The sequence below is a fragment of the Schistocerca nitens genome, chromosome 4 (genome assembly GCF_023898315.1).
Source record: "Schistocerca nitens isolate TAMUIC-IGC-003100 chromosome 4, iqSchNite1.1, whole genome shotgun sequence".
Lineage (NCBI taxonomy): Eukaryota > Metazoa > Arthropoda > Insecta > Orthoptera > Acrididae > Schistocerca > Schistocerca nitens.
The window spans coordinates 200375731-200394436 of NC_064617.1; positions in this window are offsets into that span (position 1 = coordinate 200375731).

An 18706-nucleotide genomic window follows, 5' to 3' on the forward strand; every position below is an offset into this window, starting at 1 on the left:
AATGTTTCCACCCTATTTCTCATACACTAACAGCAGCTGACCGGCGTTGCGTGGTGCAACGTTGTTGTGATGAGTCCTGTAAGGAGGAAAAATGCGTACCATCACGTTTCCGAATTTGATAAAGGTCGGATTGCTGGCTATCGCAATTGCGGTTTATCGTATCGCGACATTGCTGCTCGCGTTGATCGAGATCCAATGCCTGTTACCAGAATATGGAATCGGTGGGTGCAGGAGGGTAATACGGAACGCCGTGCTGGATCCCAACGACCTCGTATCACTAGCAGTCGAGATGACAGGCATCTTATCCGCATGGCTGTAACGGATCGTGCAGCCACGTCTAGATCGAGTCAACAGATGGGGACGTTTGCAAGGCAACAACCATCTGCACGAACAGTTCGACGACGTTTGCGGCAGCATGCACTATCAACTCGGAGACCATGGCTGCGGTTACCCTTGACGCTGCATCAAAGACAGGAGCGCCTGCGATGGTGTACTCAACGACGAACCTGGGTGCACGAATGGCGAAACGTCATTTTTTCGGATGAATCCAGGTTCTGTTTACACCATCCTGATGGTCGCATCCGTGTTCGGCAACATCGCGGTGAACGCACATTTGAAGCGTGTATTCGTCGTCGCCATAGTGGCGTATCACCCGGCGTGATGGTATGGGGTTCCATTGGTTACGCGTCTCGGTCACCTCTTGTTCGCATTGACGGCACTTTGAACAGTGGACGTTACATATCAGATGTGTTACGACCCGTGGCTGTACCCTTCATTCGATCCCTGCGAAACCCTACATTTCAGCAGGATAATGCACGACCGCAGGTCCTGTACAGTCGTTGTTGGATACAGAAAATGTTCGACTGCTGGCCTGGCCAGCACATTCTCCAGATCTCTCATCAACTGAAAACGTCAGGTCAATGGCGGCCGAGGAACTGGCTCGTCACAATACGCCAGCCACTACTGTTGATGAACTTGTGGTATCGTGTTGAAGATGCATGGGCACGCCATTCAAGCTCTGTTTGACCGTTATTACGGCCAGAAGTAGTAGTTCTGGGTACTGATTTCTGAGGATCTATGCACCCAAATTGCGTGAAAACGTAATCACATGTCAGTTCTAGTATATTTGTCCAATGAATACCCGTTTATCATCTGAATTTCTTCTTGGTGTAGCAATTTTGATGGCCAGTAGTGTAAGTTGTAAGATACATTTCATTGAAAAAAGAAAAAAATCTGTTCGGTGAACACTTAGGTCTTAATTATCATGTGGCGTAAGATTACGTTTGTGTGTCCCTCAAAACTATCTGCAACGATGGAAAGCTTTCCATGATGAATCTATCTCTTGAAGTCTCGAGGTCAGCAACGTGATACAGCCATTTTTATCTAGAAAATCGAATATTTTTGCTCTCCAGTTATGGTAGTGCTTACTTTCCTCCAAGTAGCATTTCTGTGTTTCCATTGTGAGAGAGGCGGCAGAGCCAGAGACGGTGAGATTATCTGGCGGACATTCGAGAGGTCCGGACGGAGGACGGTAACCCGAGAGGCGGCGCTCTGTCCGCTGTCGAGCTAATGGATCGGACGCCGGCCGTCTCCATTGCAGGACGACGCGCAGCTGACGTCGTGTGGACGCACAACCGCTGTAGTCGGCCGCAAAGTGTTTTCTCGAAAAAGAGTTGCAAACTTTGTTAAACAGGGAAGCTGGGGTCAGTAATTTGCAAACAAAGGTGACGAATTTTCTAAAATCATGCCTCATGTCAGGTTAAAGATTATTTATTAGGTGCTAGGCTGACATAAGTGATAGACATTTGCTGAAATTGCGATGCAACTGGAAAAGAAATGTGCTACCTATACAAGCATGGAATGCAGCGAGTCACTTGCTTGCGGAAAGGTAACATGTTTAGTTGGCTCACTTCGGATTGGCTCTTCCACATTATGATACAGTGACATTTATACACCGGCCGTGGTGGCCAAGCGGTTAAAGGCGCTACAGTCTGGAACCGCGCGGCCGCTACGGTCGCAGGTTCGAATCCTGCCGCGGGCATGGCTGTGTGTGATGTCCTTAGGTTAGTTAGGTTTAAGTAGTTCTAAGTTCTGGGGGCTGATGACCTTAGAAGTTAAGTCCCATAGTGCTCAGAGCCATTTGAACCATTTTTGACATTTATACTTGTTACTATTCTGCCTTGTGGCGTGGCGTAAAAATGCACGTTACTGAAACTGTTTTCACGTGTAGCAAAGCATTCGGAAAGATGCTATACACCAGTGAGTATTGTAAAATAACGGTTTTTTAAACATTCCTATCTTCCAACGATAATCAGCTTAAATAATGTGCGACACAGTTACGTTTTAGTGCGGATGATCAGTGAAGGTAGGCAATAGAGGCAGTTAAAGAATTTCTCAGCAGTAGCTAAGACGATCATTTATTTTAGAGTGTTAATAGTTTTGGGAGCACTATGGAGCTATTGTCAGCGTGATGCGAAGCCGCAACCATACTGTACTGATGGAAGTCAGAAACCCCTCAGTTTTTACGTGCCTCTCAATCTCTTTACCGTTATTTGTAATAAAATGTATTTATCCACATTCATCTACCACAGGCTTCCGTGAAGTCGCATATTGGTATCTTTTACGAGGAGGGCGGTAATGACAGTGGGACGTAAAGTGCCCTCCGCCACACACCGTTGGGTGGCTTGCGTAGTATAAATGTAGATGTAGATACGAACAATTTACTCTAGTGTATTATTCCAATGTTTTTCACATTCGTTTGTGGTTTATTTTATATAAATAGTAGCACCATAACAGTCTATGGTACTTTCTATAAGTTCTTATCTTTCTTTGTATGCAGTCCACCAAGTGATCACCCAACCTACCGAAATAAGGTCATGAGCAAGAAGGATTCTTATGGCAGAGTTTATCGGCTCAAGATACAAATACAGTGCACGAAAACTTCTATTCAAGAGAAGATCATTTCCATCAAGACTATTCAATTCTGAATTGTATGAAGAAATGCCCACCAACGATACGGCGTCCAAGAAATGGAAGGAACGATGTACAGACAGCGAGAGTGATACATTTAATTCGTCCTCGGAAAGGTCGATAAATTCCAGCGTTTTCATACACTTGCCTGGGAGCTCAGAACGTATCTAAGTTTCGGGTTAATCCTTTTCACAAAAATTCGGAGAGGTCTGGTATCTTCAAAAGGAAGTGAGAGTGGCAGATAGAAGAAGCGAGGAACTCAAAAAGGGCGGTATTATGCCATCATTCCCGTGCATTGAGCCACAGAAACCTGGATAATATGCAGTTCTTGTCGTGAATTATGGATCGAAGAGTATAATGAAACCAACCTTCAGGACCAGTCAGTGATATACTGCAGATGTTATAGTGGAAGGTAATTCTGTTATGAAAGAAAAAAAAAGAAAATTCTTATTCCCTTTCGAAGGAACACCATGGCGCGATTGTTGAGCTGGTACTTCTATGGACTTTCACAAATATGAACTGATACTGCGATACGAATTGAAACTGAAGGTGATGTTGCCAATGCGATAGTATCCTAATCAGTTATTGACCCTAATATATTAACTATTATTTATGTAGCATGGAAATATGCTTCACACATAAAAAAAAATGTTCGAAGGGCAGAGTGTAATGTGAAATATTCTAAAAAGAAACAACTGAAAAACAAATAAGTTTGAAAAATCGCATTTTCCTTCCATGTTTGTATCAAGACTCTGTGACTCCGTATTTGCGTTACAAAATACTTCTTGTTCAAAATGGAGTAACGTTTTTAATGTCTACTAAGTTTACAGAAATGTAAAGGAGGCGCAATGTTCCTAAATGCAACGAAGAACATAATAAAAAAGTTAGAGTGATGAAGATAAACAAGAATTTTACTCAGATTTTACGAAAATTTAGTACAGTGGAAAATGTCAGTTCTGCATCTACACTCCGCACACATCGACATTTAAGGACAGATGCCTTATATTATAATACGCAGAATTTTTCTGAAAGTCTTTCCGCAAGTCCTTACGATGATTTTAGACGACAGTTCCCGCTTACTTCCTTTCATTTGTAGATGAGGCCTATTTTACGAGGTCCGGTTATTTCACATGTAAATGTAGCCACACACATAAATCTATACATTTAAGTAAATATTTCTCTAGACACTCTAAAGTGCATGGGGGAGGATATAACGAACCAATAATAGAGATTTGCTATTCCATTTGCATATTGACGTAAAAGTGACTGTCTGTATGTGTCTATACTAGATCTAATATCTCATTTATATCTCATGGTGCCTATGCGACAAACAAAAAGGAGGCAACATAATAGTTATATCTTTCTTTGAATACTGGTACTCTCATTTTTGAGACGTTTGCATTCCTTTTTGCCTCCTTCATTTACTGCATTTTTGTATTTTCTCCTTTCATCAATTACGCAGGTGTTGACAGATATGAAAATTACCGAACTGGCTGCAAAATACTAACACGATTCTTTATAGACGAATGGAGAACCTGGTAGAAGCCGACCTCGGGGTTTATCAGTTTGGATTCCGTACAAATATTGGAACACGTGAGGCAATAGTGACCCTACGACTTACCTTAGAAAAAAGATTAAGGAAAGGCAAACCTACGTTTCTAACATTTGTAGACGCAGAGAAATCTTTTGACAATGTTGACTGGAATTCTCTCTTTGAAATTCCGAAGATGGCAGGGGTAAAATACAGGGAGCGAAAGGCTGCTTACAATTTGTACAGAAACCAGATGGCAGTTATAAGGGTCAAGGGGCATGGAAGGGAAGCAGTGGTTGGGAAGGGAGTGAGACAGGGTTGTAGCCTATCCCCGATGTTATTCAATCTGTATATTGAGCCAGCAGTAAAGGAAAAAAAAGAAGAATTCGGAGTAGGTATTAAAATCCACGGGGAAGAAATAAAAACTTTGAGGTTCGCCGATGACATTGTAATTCAGTCGGAGACAGCAAATGACTTGGAAGAGCAGTTGAACAGAATGGACAGTGTCTTGAAAGGAGGATATAAGATGAACATCGACAAAAGCAAAACGAGGGTAATGGAATGTAGACGAATTAAGTCGGGTGAAGCTGAGGGAATTAGATTAGGAAATCAGACGCTTAAAGTAGTAAATGAGTTTTGCTATTTGGGGAGCAAAATAACTGATGATGGTCGAAGTAGAGAGGATATAAAATGTAGACTGGAAATGGTAAGGAAAGAGTTTCTGAAGAAGAGAAATTTGTTAACATCGAGTATAGATTTAAGTGTCAGGAAGTCGTTTCTGAAAGTATTTGCATGGAGTGTAGCCATGTATGGAAGTGTAACGTGGACGATAAATAGTTTAGACAAAAAGAGAATAGAAGCTTTTGAAATGTGGTGCTACAAAAGAATGATGAAGATTAGAGGGTAGATCACATAATTAATGAGGAGATATTGAACAGATTTGGGGAGAAGAGGAGTTTGTGGCACAACTTGACTAGAAAAGGGATCGGTTGGTAGGACATGTTCTGAGGCATCAAGGGATCACCAATTTAATATTGGAGGGCAGCGTGGAGGGGAAAAATCGTATAGGGAGACCAATAGAGGAATACACTAAGCAGATTCAGAAGGATGTAGGTTGAGGTAGGTACTGGGAGATGAAGAAGCTTGCACAGGAGAGAGTTGCATGGAGAGCTGCATCAAACCAGTCTCTGGACTGAAGACCACAACAACAAAAACGGTTTTTCTAAATTTACCAATTTTGTCTCGCGAGCAGTGCGACGTCTTTCTTCCAAGAATTCATTCGCGTTGTATTATCCGTGAAAAACTTTGCGTCTGGATTCCTTCGTCATCTGTTGTCAAGACTGCTCGATAAGTCCCTAAACACTTGAGCAATTCTCTAGATTTAGTCTCTATCAGAACACGCACATACGTGTAGCGTAGAGCATGGTATATTCCGGGTATTCCCGTACTGTACCGCTGCCCGTCGTGCTCCCTGTGACAAGGTGCGGAGCAGAAGACCGCTACGGGATGCGGCTGACGCCAGCCTCTGAGCGGCGAACGGGCGACGGCGAATCCGGCGTCCCAGGGAGGCCGGGATCTGCCGGCGGGCTTAGGCGCCGCGCCGTGGCCTCTCCAGAAATATGAGGGCGTCGCCATTGTGCGGTCGCCTTTTGTCACCTGGCGCCGCTCCCGATAAACCCAAACAAAGCCACGAGCCGGCGCCCCGGCCGGATACCTCGAAGCCGACACTGGCCGCTGCGTCTGCATCCGAGCAGGACGCGCCGCCCGATAGCCCCTACTGGGCCGGCACTGCAGTCGGGCTCGCGTGTGTCTCGTCCAACTCATCCTGTCCTCACCACCCCTCACACGTGTGTCTGCACCGAATTTATCAAGATGAAGTCGCCTTGTTTCTGCATTTATCACCAGTTTTCGGACCTTCGCAACACCTTTTTGAGATATTAGTGGGAACAGTCGTAACGTTTCAGTGATCACTTAGGAAAAATAACGCGTCGTACTTAATTTTTTATTTGTATGCAGGTGTAAGTCTGCACTCCTAGTACACATGGATATCACCGTGCTACACTACCAGAGCAAGTCGCCAGAAGAACCATAACGAAATGATAACGAACTGGCATATTGCTATGTCCTCCAGATGACATGGAACGCAGCTATATCTAGCTGCTTAAAACCCATGAGCATCAAAGTTAAGATTAAGCTCCAAAAGAAGGAGCACATGTCAAGTACTTTGTTACGAATCCACCTTCCATCATACAAATACACTACTGGTCATTAAAATTGCTATACCACGAAGAAATGCAGATGATAAACGGGTATTCATTGGACAAATATATTATACTAGAACTGACATGCGATTACATTTTCACGCAATTTGGGTGCATGGATCCTGAGAAGTCAGTACACAGAACAACCACCTCTACCGTAACAAGGGCCTTGATATGCCTGGGCATTGAGTCAAACAGCGCTTGGATGGCGTGTACAGGTACAGCTGCCCATGCAGCTTCAACAAGATACCACAGTAGTGACTGGCGTATTGTGACGAAACAGTTCCTCGGCCACCATTGACCACACGTTTTCAATTGGTGAGAGATCTGGAGAATGTGCTGGCGAGGGCAGCAGTCGAAGATTTTCTGTATTCAGAAAGGACCGTACAGGACCTACAACATGCGGTCGCGCATTATCCTGCTGAAATGTAGGGTTTCGAAGGGATCGAATGAAGGGTACAGCCACGAGTCGTAACACATTTGAAATGTAACGACCAATGTTCAAAGTGCCTTAAATGCGAACAAGAGGTGACCGAAACGTGTAACCAATGGTATCCCATACCATCACGCCGGGTGATACTCCAGTATGGCGATGACGAATACTCGCTTCCAATGTGCGTTCACCGCGATGTCTCCAAACACGGATGCGACCATCGTGATGCTGTAAACAGAAACCGGATTCATCCGAAAAAATGACGTTTGGACATTCGTGCACCCAAGTTCCTCGTTGAGTACACTATCACAGGCGCTCCTGTCTGTGATGCAGCGTCAAGGGTAACCGCAGCCATGGTCTCCGAGTCGGTAGTCCATGCTGCTGCAAACGTCGTCGATCTCTTCGTGCAGATGGTTGTTGTCTTGCAAACGTCCCCATTTGTTGACTCAGGGATCGAGACGTGGCTGCACGATCCGTTACAGCCATGCGGATAAGATGCCTGTCATCTCGACTGCTAGTGATACGAGGCCGTTGGGATCCAGCACGGCGTTCCGTATTACCCTCCTAACCCATCTATTCCATATTGTGCTAACAGTCGTTGGATCTCGACCAACGCGAGAAGCAATGTCGCGATACGATAAACCGCAATCGCGATAAGTTACAATCCGACCTCTATCAAAGTCGGAAACGTGATGGTACCCATTTCTCCTCCTTACACGAGGCATCACAACAACGTTGCAAAAGGCAACGCCGGTCAACTGCTGTTTGTGTATGAGATATCGGTTGGAAACTTTCCTCATGTCAGCACGTTGTAGGTGTCGCCACCAGCGCCAAACTTGTGTGAATGCTCTGAAAAGCTAATCATTTGCATATCACAGCATCTTCTTCCTGTCGATTAAATTTCGCGTCTGTAGCACGTTATCTTCGTGGTGTAGCAATTTTAATGGCCAGTATTGTAGTTTGCAAGTGGATAGCCGTCCGCCATATGTTGATATAAGCACAGACACAACAGCACTATGCACTTCGATCGTTCGTTAGTTACTTAATTAGTTAGTTAGACAATACCAATCATTGTACATTATCAGTAATCTGTGTCCCCATATATTTTCGCCGTAGCTATTGCCTCGGCAAAATATTAAGGAAGGAATTTGAAATATGTAAATAGGAGGGAAATTGAATTTATCCAGTTGTAAGGCCACATTATAAATTTATTTGATAACCACCGACTTCGTTAATTTTCTGCACATCCACTAAATTTATTTATTCTGTTACGTTCATAGATTGTGCTTTTTATCATTATACTATACCAGCAATACGTATCAGTTGGTAGCTTGAGGATAAAAATTCATATTTTTCAACTTTTGATTAATTGTCCTCTTCCGCTAGCATTTATTATGGAGCAGTGTAAAACTGGCGTGGCATGTCAAATGGCTCGAAGAAGTTTGGGACTTAACAGCTGAGGTCATCAGTCCCCTAAACGTGGAGCTACTTAAACCTAACTAACCTAAGGACATCACAAATATACACGCCTGAGGCAGGATTCGAACCTGCGACCGCAGTAGCCACGTGGTTCCGGACTGAAGCTCTTAGAACCGTTTGGCCACCGCGGCCGGCTCGTGGCATGTCAACAGTACGGTTCAGCTGAATATAAAAGGGGCAAGATTAAATAGATAACTGAGTTTAAAATCTCCAGAAACTTTCCTTATATCTTGTCTCCCTTAACGTTACGACAGTATTTGCCATACTGAGAAAATCTATTTGTGCAGTCGGTTCTCTGTTTTCTACAAAAGCGAGAAGAACTAACATATAAAACGGGAAATACTAATATTATCCAGAAAGTAAGATTACCCAGGAACATCGTCAGGTCCTTTTGCGCAACGTTCCACGAAGTTTACAGACTCACATTGCTTCACGTGGTGTGATCATAACATAATAAATTCTTAACCTTAGTAATTAATTGCTGGTGCTTATTTATAATAATATTTAGTTGTCAAGAACACTAATTTGTGGTGTTAAGTTCCTTTCAATCGGAAGTATTTACCCCATGGTGTTGCAGTTTTCCTATACTCTCTCGTTAATGTATATTTCAGTTCTTCGATTTCTTTGCTGTCGGTAACAAATCGAAATGTTGTTTAGAGAAAGTATAATCAAACCGCATGGTATTCAAACCAACTTAAATACTTTGAGAAATGTATAAACTGGATGTCTGTCCATGAGCTTTTTTTTTAAAACCCAAACATCGACCGATTTCAATCACAGACCATATTCATTGATTAGGATTAAATCAGTTTACGCCACATCACATCTGTCATTACGCAAATAATGGCCACGACTACTCATACGCAGAGCATCTCATGAATTCCAGTATACTACACAGGATGTCTAAAGGCAAACATACTAATAACATACTTCTCGCATGTTATTAGTATGATTGCCTTTAAAAGTCTTGTGTGATATACTGAAATTCGTGACTCGCTATACATGTGAATCTTCGCCATTATTTACGTAATGATAGGTGTGATGATGTGGCTTAATCTCTTTTAATCCTAATCCATAAAGATGGCTTGTGACTGAAATCGTGGGATGTTTGGGTTTTAAACAAAAAAGCAGCTGATTGTCAAACATGCGTTTTATATATTACTTGACGGCTGTTAGTAGTCACCTTCCAAAAATGCTATCGAGAAAGCCTGCAGTTGGCACACCTGCAACTCCGGAAGGCTGAAGAAAACTTGGTAGTTTTTCTCCGTGCAAGTAACGTCGAAGTTCGATATTGTGCTGGTTGTGCTCATCTCCTCATTAGCCACTTCTGCACTCCTAAATTCAAAATACCGATGATGAATGGAAACCTCAAGTTCGTGAATGTACTTGATGTTTGCAAGCGTGAACCGAGTATACGTGTGCCGGTAACTCTAACAAGCAATGACAGGACCACAAGCACTGCGAGTGACGCTACGTAGCCTTACAGCTGTGAATAACATTTCTGTAGGCGTGTCTAACCGGCTTTGTGTTAAAGAGGGATAAAGATATAAGCAGATAACACCGACTGTGTCAAAACTTATTTGTATCTACGCAGACACTAAAAATGGAAGAAAGAAATATTTTAGGGATTTATGATCACAAATAACAATTTGTACAGTAAGTCTTGGAAGTGGGAACGGAGGACAACTTGGACTGAATGACACGATAAAGCAACATCAAAAGAAAAAAAAAAAAAAAAAAAAAAGCAGAAAGACCGGATTTAATGTCCAGTCGGCATGAGAAATGAAGCACAGTCATGTTTTAGCAAGGCGAAGGAAGGAAACCGGCGGTGCCTTTTTAAAGAAAAAAAAAGTTTTTCCACCGCCCCCGTGAACATGAATCCAGAGTCTTATTACTAAGCTACTTTAGTCAGTCACGTATCTATAATTATAGTTTTATACAAGCATGAGGATCTGATGATTGGATCAGTATTACGAGAAATACTGCATCATACAGTCAATAGAGGTGAAGTATGGCAAAATACACTCCTGGAAATGGAAAAAAGAACACATTGACACCGGTGTGTCAGACCCACCATACTTGCTCCGTACACTGCGAGAGGGCTGTACAAGCAATGATCACACGCACGGCACAGCGGACACACCAGGAACCGCGGTGTTGGCCGTCGAATGGCGCTAGCTGCGCAGCATTTGTGCACCGCCGCCGTCAGTGTCAGCCAATTTGCCGTGGCATACGGAGCTCCATCGCAGTCTTTAACACTGGTAGCATGCTGCGGCAGCGTGGACGTGAACCGTATGTGCAGTTGACGGACTTTGAGCGAGGGCGTATAGTGGGCATGCGGGAGGCCGGGTGGACGTACCGCCGAATTGCTCAACACGTGGGGCGTGAGGTCTCCACAGTACATCGATGTTGTCGCCAGTGGTCGGCGGAAGGTGCACGTGCCCGTCGACCTGGGACCGGACCGCAGCGACGCACGGATGCACGCCAAGACCGTAGGATCGTACGCAGTGCCGTAGGGGACCGCACCGCCACTTCCCAGCAAATTATGGACACTGTTGCTCCTGGGGTATCGGCGAGGACCATTCGCAACCGTCTCCATGAAGCTGGGCTACGGTCCCGCACACCGTTAGGCCGTCTTCCGCTCACGCCCCAACATCGTGCAGCCCGCCTCCAGTGGTGTCGCGACAGGCGTGAATGGAGGAACGAATGGAGACGTGTCGTCTTCAGCGATGAGAGTCGCTTCTGCCTTGGTGCCAATGATGGTCGTATGCGTGTTTGGCGCCGTGCAGGTGAGCGCCACAATCAGGACTGCATACGACCGAGGCACACAGGGCCAACACCCGGCATCATGGTGTGGGGAGCGATCTCCTACACTGGCCGTACACCACTGGTGATCGTCGAGGGGACACTGAATAGTGCACGGTACATCCAAACCGTCATCGAACCCATCGTTCTACCATTCCTAGACCGGCAAGGGAACTTGCTGTTCCAACAGGACAACGCACGTCCGCATGTATCCCGTGCCACCCAACGTGCTCTAGAAGGTGTAAGTCAACTACCCTGGCCAGCAAGATCTCCGGATCTGTCCCCCATTGAGCATGTTTGGGACTGGATGAAGCGTCGTCTCACGCGGTCTGCACGTCCAGCACGAACGCTGGTCCAACTGAGGCGCCAGGTGGAAATGGCATGGCAAGCCGTTCCACAGGACTACATCCAGCATCTCTACGATCGTCTCCATGGGAGAATAGCAGCCTGCATTGCTGCGAAAGGTGGATATACACTGTACTAGTGCCGACATTGTGCATGCTCTGTTGCCTGTGTCTATGTTCCTGTGGTTCTGTCAATGTGATCATGTGATGTATCTGACCCCAGGAATGTGTCAATAAAGTTTCCCCTTCCTGGGACAATGAGTTCACGGTGTTCTTATTTCAATTTCCAGGAGTGTAGAAAGGAAGACTCCACATCTACGTTTCGTAAGCCACAGTAAGATGTGTGCGAAGGATAGGTTGGGGGGGATAGTACCTTTGTACACTATTTAGGCTGCCGCCTCTAGCCATCCCGTGAATAGAAGTTTAATTTTTGTTTCTAATTCAACATTTAAATAATGGGAGTCACTTTTTAAACGCTACAGACTTTTTTTGAAATTACAAAAATTACTCCGGAAAATCAAGGGTTTCCCAAACGTGAAAACATGTTTCAAGGTACAACCTACTCATGTACCTAGGAACAAATACAGAAATATTTGACTGGCATTTAAAAGGGTTGCAGTCGATAAAATCTTGTCAATATTGTATTTAATAGTCTATCAGTAAGAGAAATCAAATAAAGTAGAAGTACTAACAAATACCAGTTATATATTAAATGCTTTTCAAATCAAAGCTTTTGGAAACTAGCACAAATTTACATTTCCAGGACAAAAGTATTAAGATATTAGACTAACTCAGTTAATTTCCGATGATCGCATGTTCAGTGCTGAAAGACCTTTTGTTTCAGGTACTTGATGGCGTATGACTTAACAGTTCGCATGTTATATAAATAGTTTTGAAAGAACATAGCATTTTATTCGCCATAAAATTCTGTACTTCAAAAATATATTCCATATTTTGGATCCCTGAAGAAAGAAATTCATCGCCGTCGATTTGGTTCGGAGGAAGAACTGCACGCCTGGGTACAGTCATGGTTCCTTAGGCAACCGCAGACATGAGGGCGCTGACCGTTTTGTCCCGCAGTGAGATAAACGTATTAACAGCTATCGTGGTTACTTTTGAAACACGAACCGTTCACTTACTATTTTACCATTTGTCTCGTTTTCATTTGACTGCATCCTATACATTCTGAAAGCACAGGCGAGAACAACGGCCTTTCCCTGACACAACTTTAAAATAATTACTGCCGAAGCCGGCAAACTGACGCTCTACACAAACAATAAAGTGGGTCCTTTATCAAGGAATGGGATCTACAAAATTAACAGTAACAGCCACCAGAATTTTTTTATAGTTCAGACGGGACATTAATTCAACATCAGATTTAAAGAACACACTACGTTGCTCGAGAGCAAGTGAACGATACAACATTCTCAACGAACAAACAGAATTTCGTAGCATAACAGTTGTACAGAATTTTAGCCGACTAATAGGTGACAAGGAACCTAATCAATGTTACAAAGAGGCAGACTGCAATTACGTTGTGTTATTAGATGACAACTTACAACCTCGGCAAGTTTGTGAAGGTTTTAGGTTCCAGTGCTTGACAATGTTTGCTTTTAAGTTTTGATTTCATTTTATTGAATGAATTACTGCATGAAATGACCATATTTGTGTGTACGAGATGGAATACCTATTGTAATAAGTTTAAACCCATTGACGAAAGATATACAGTGTGTTCAGAAATTCCAGTCATAAACATCTAGGGCTTGTAGAGGAGAGCTAGTTTAATATTTTGAATAGGAACCCATGTCCAGAACCGAACAGTTTCCTTTTTACGTCAGTTCCAATTCAGATGTGGAAGTCATCCACTTATGCTTGAGGAACTGAATTGGACGTGACGCATTACAATTACAATTACAAGGAAACCCAACGAAACATCCATTCGTCACTTAAGCACATTTGTTTGTATTAACACTTAAACATTGCGTACTTACATTGGTTCGAAACAAAAAAGAACCTCGCATACTGTACGTACAGAACAGTACAGATGCATTAGAATAGCGGCTCCATGTGGCGACCGCAAGGGTTGTTACAGACATTGTACCTTTGAAGCACGTCCCGGTTCATACTCTTCATCCCACCTGGTGACTCTCCAGTTTTTAGTGCAGCGGCCAGAACATATGCCAGTAGATCTTCCTCTCTACAGGAGTCCCATAAATTAAAGTTTGCATACAACCCCACAAGAAGTCGTCCATATGGATTAAATAAACCGATCAAGGCTACCATGCAGTTGGATACCCGAAACCTATCCACCTTCCCGTCTGTTGAGATGTCTCCGAACAGCACGTGAGAAGTGAGGTGGTACACCATCATGGTGAAACCACATTTTCTGACAGCCATTCAGTGGTACAACTTGCAATAACGGGTCAAATACGTTTTGTAGGAAGATCAAGTATGCAAGACCAGTTAGTTTGAGTCGAAGGAGATAAGGCCCAATCACATGACAGTACAGAATGCCTGCCCACACGCTATACCATACCGTTGCTGAAATCCCTAAACATGAGTGGTAGGAGGCTTTTCTGCTCAGACGTGAGTGGCCCTAGTGACCTTACCTTCACCTGTGAACAGAACTTGATGTGGAAACAATGGTGTGTCGATGCAGTGGTACAGGAACCACGTGCGGTAGGCAACGCGTTGTGGAAAATCGGCTGGTCCTATAGCGTGTACCATTTGTTAGTGTTAACGGATGTAATTGTTGCTCACGCCGAACGTCCCAGACGATACTGAAACTAAAGGGTGTTTCAAAAATGACCGGTATATTTGAAACGGCAATACAAACTAAATGAGCAGCGATAGAAATACACCGTTTGTTGCAATATGCTTGGGACAACAGTACATTTTCAGGCAGACAAACTTTCGAAATTACAGTAGTTACAATTGTCAACAACAGATGGCGCTGCGGTCTGGGAAACTCTATAGTACGATATTTTCCACATATCCACCATGCGTAGCAATAATATGGGGTAGTCTCTGAATGAAATTACCCGAAACCTTTGACAACGTGTCTGGCGGAATGGCTTCACATGCAGATGAGATGTACTGCTTCAGCTGTTCAATTGTTTCTGGATTCTGGCGGTACACCTGGTCTTTCAAGTGTCCCCACAGAAAGAAGTCACAGGGGTTCATGTCTGGCGAATAGGGAGGCCAATCCACGCCGCCTCCTGTATGTTTCGGATAGCCCAAAGCAATCACACGATCATCGAAATATTCATTCAGGAAATTAAAGACGTCGGCCGTGCGATGTGGCCGGGCACCATCTTGCATAAACCACGAGGTGTTCGCAGTGTCGTCTAAGGCAGTTTGTACCGCCACAAATTCACGAAGAATGTCCAGATAGTGTGATGCAGTAATCGTTTCGGATCTGAAAAATGGGCCAATGATTCCTTTGGAAGAAATGGCGGCCCAGACCAGCACTTTTTGAGGATGCAGGGACGATGGGACTGCAACATAGGGCTTTTCGGTTCCCCATATGCGCCAGTTCTGTTTATTGACGAAGCCGTCCAGGTAAAAATAAGCTTCGTCAGTAAACCAAATGCTGCCCACATGCATATGGCCGTCATCAATCCTGTGCACTATATCGTTAGCGAATGTCTCTCGTGCAGCAATGGTAGCGGCGCTAAGGGGTTGCCGCGTTTGAATTTTGTATGGATAGAGGTGTAAACTCTGGCGCATGAGACGATACGTGGACGTTGGCGTCATTTGGACCGCAGCTCCAACACGGCGAACGGAAACCCGAGGCCGCTGTTGGATCACCTGCTGCACTAGCTGCGTGTTGCCCTCTGTGGTTGCCGTACGCGGTCGCCCTACCTTTCCAGCACGTTCATCCGTCACGTTCCCAGTCCGTTGAAATTTTTCAAACAGATCCTTTATTGTATCGCTTTTCGGTCCTTTGGTTACATTAAACCTCCGTTGAAAACTTCGTCTTGCTGCAACAACACTGTGTTCTAGGCGGTGGAATTCCAACACCAGAAAAATCCTCTGTTCTAAGGAATAAACCATGTTGTCCACAGCATACTTGCACGTTGTGAACAGCACACGCTTACAGCAGAAAGACGACGTACAGAATGGCGCACCCACAGACTGCGTTGTCTTCTATATCGTTCACATCACTTGCAGCGCCATCTGTTGTTGAAAATTGTAACTACTGTAATTTCGAAAGTTTGTCCGCCTGAAAATGTACTGTTGTCCCAAGGATATTGCAACAAACGGTGTATTTATATCGCTGCTCGTTTAGTTTTTATTGCCGTTTCAAATACACCGGTCATTTTTGAAACACCCTGTAACACCCATTGCACGCGGAAAATTTCAAGTACTCGTTGACGGATTCTCTTCGACGCGATGGAGTAAATCTTCAAATTCGGGCGTGCGACTTTTCCGTGGAGTACCATAGTTCTGAGCTCCTCCGCTATCTAGAGCTTCGCTATAAACAAGGAGCATGTCTGTTTATTACGAAAACGTTTACCGGACCATGTTTATTGCATCAGAGACGCATAGGCAATGAATACACAAATCAACCAGAACATTATGGTCACCTACATTTGGCAGGGGCACCTGCGGAGACGCGTCATGGCATGCAATGAATGAGGTCTTGCTAGGTCTCTGGAGGAGCAGGCACTACATCTTCATACACAAGTCACCTAATTCCTGTGAATTCCGGGGATGGTAGCCATTAGCTAAATGCCATGTTCGATCACATCCCAAATGTGTTATATTGGGTTCAGATCTAAGGGGTTGGGTGGCCAGCACATCAACTGGAACTCGCCACTGTGTTTCTCGAACCACTCCATCACACTCCGGGCCTTGTCACATGGCGTACTATGTTGTTGAACAATGCCACTGCCGTCAGGAAACATGAAAGTACTTGGTCTGCAAAGAGTGTAAGATATTTCTTGGCCGTCGCGCAGCGTTGCACGAGCTCCGCTGCACCCATGGATGCCCACGTGGATGTCACCCAGAGCATAATGGAGCCGCCGCCAGCATGTCTCCGTCCCGCAGTACAGGTGGGATTGACGCCCTCTCATCAGCAAGAGGAAGAAGGTATCGGGATTCATCATAATGCAACGCTCTGCTACTGCGCCAACGTCCAGTGGCGATGGTGACGTAACTGCCGATGTCGCGGTGTTAACCTCGACAAATGCGTGAGTCGTCGGTTGGGGAGCTCCACTGTTAGGACAGTTCGGCGCACTCTGTGTTTAGACACACTTTTACTTTGCCCAGCATTAAAGTCTGATGTTAGTTCGGCCACAATTCGGCTCCTTTCCTGTTTTACCAGTCTGCCCAGCCTAGGACGTCCGACATCTGCAAGGAGGGGTGGCCGCCCAACCCCATGATGTCTGGACGTGGTTTCACCTCGGTTTCGCCACGTATTGAAGACATTCACCACAGCAGTCCTCGAACACCCGGAAAGTTGGGCAGTTTCCGAAATACTGGTGCCGAGCTTCCTCACCATCACAATCCGCCCTCGGTCAAACTCAGACTTCGCGCTTTCCCCATTCTACACCCGGACAGCACGCTCACTGATACTACACGGGCGGTTCACGTGTCTGATTAACAGTCATTTCTCGTCAGGTGACGCTGCTGTCTCCTGGACGGGCTTGTATTGATAGTAGATCGGTGGACACAATGTTCTGGTGTAGGTCTCGCAACAGGGCAGACGTCAAGTGATATGAGGTGACCGTCTGACGTAGTAAACGCCATACTGCCTACCCTGTTGCATAGCTGGAGAAGCAGCGCTGAGAGATTTTTCTTTTCCTAAGCAGACGTGGACTTGTTACCCATCTGAATTGAAACTGTCGTTGAACGGAAACGGTACGTTTCCGGGAACGGGTTCCTGACCACAAAAGTGGTCCAGAAAATTCATGCTCACCAAATGGAAAGGTATTTACAAAAAGAAACGATCTGTTGTTTGAACTAAAAATGCACATAATTTTATAATCATGTGACAAAAATGTTCACATTGCAGAATAAATAAAAACGAAAATCCACTGATGATGGCACAGTGGTGCCGAAACATGTTTGGGTACTGAGAAAAATGGTGTTTTGCGTAACTGGCGGACCTCAAATCCCCAAAAAATTAATTTATATCGTTGAGCAAATACGGACTTATAATACTCCTTCACAGAATTCCAGAAACTACTTTTACATCTGACATTTAGCCTCGTTAAGAACTCCGCGTTGACTCATTTGCTTAGATTAATGTCAGAAACACATTGTTTTAAAGGTCGGCACCTGCAGCCACAATCAAATATGGTGAATAAAATCTTTTGCGCTGGTTGTTAAAATACCTTTATTAAAAAGTCACTACTGGTTTCGCGTCAATAGAGATGTATTTTCGGTTGTTTTGTACAAGAAATTAAAACAACAAACAATTTCAGTAGCTTGGAATAGATGTGTGCTACCATACAGTTAAGTGGTGTTTTTAGTGAGCTCGCAGAATTATACGGTAAGCAGGAATTTAAAAAGGTTTATCCGGCTTCTTATCACTTATAGGTACTCCATGGTTCAAATAATTTTAATCACGGACTACCGCTTTTATAGAACTACATTGAAGCGTCAAATAAACTAGTATAGCCATGCGTTTTCATATACAGAGATATATAAACAGGTAGATTACGGCGCTGCGCTCGGTAACGCCTATATTAGACAGAAAGTGTCTGGCGCGGTTGTTAGATCGGTTGTTGGTGCTACAATGGCAGGTTATCAAGATTAAAGTGAGTTTGAACGTGGTGTTATGGTCGGCACTCGAACGATGGTACACAGCACCTCCGAGGTAGCACTGAAGTGGGGATTTTTCCGTAAGACCATTTCACGAATGTACAGTGAATAT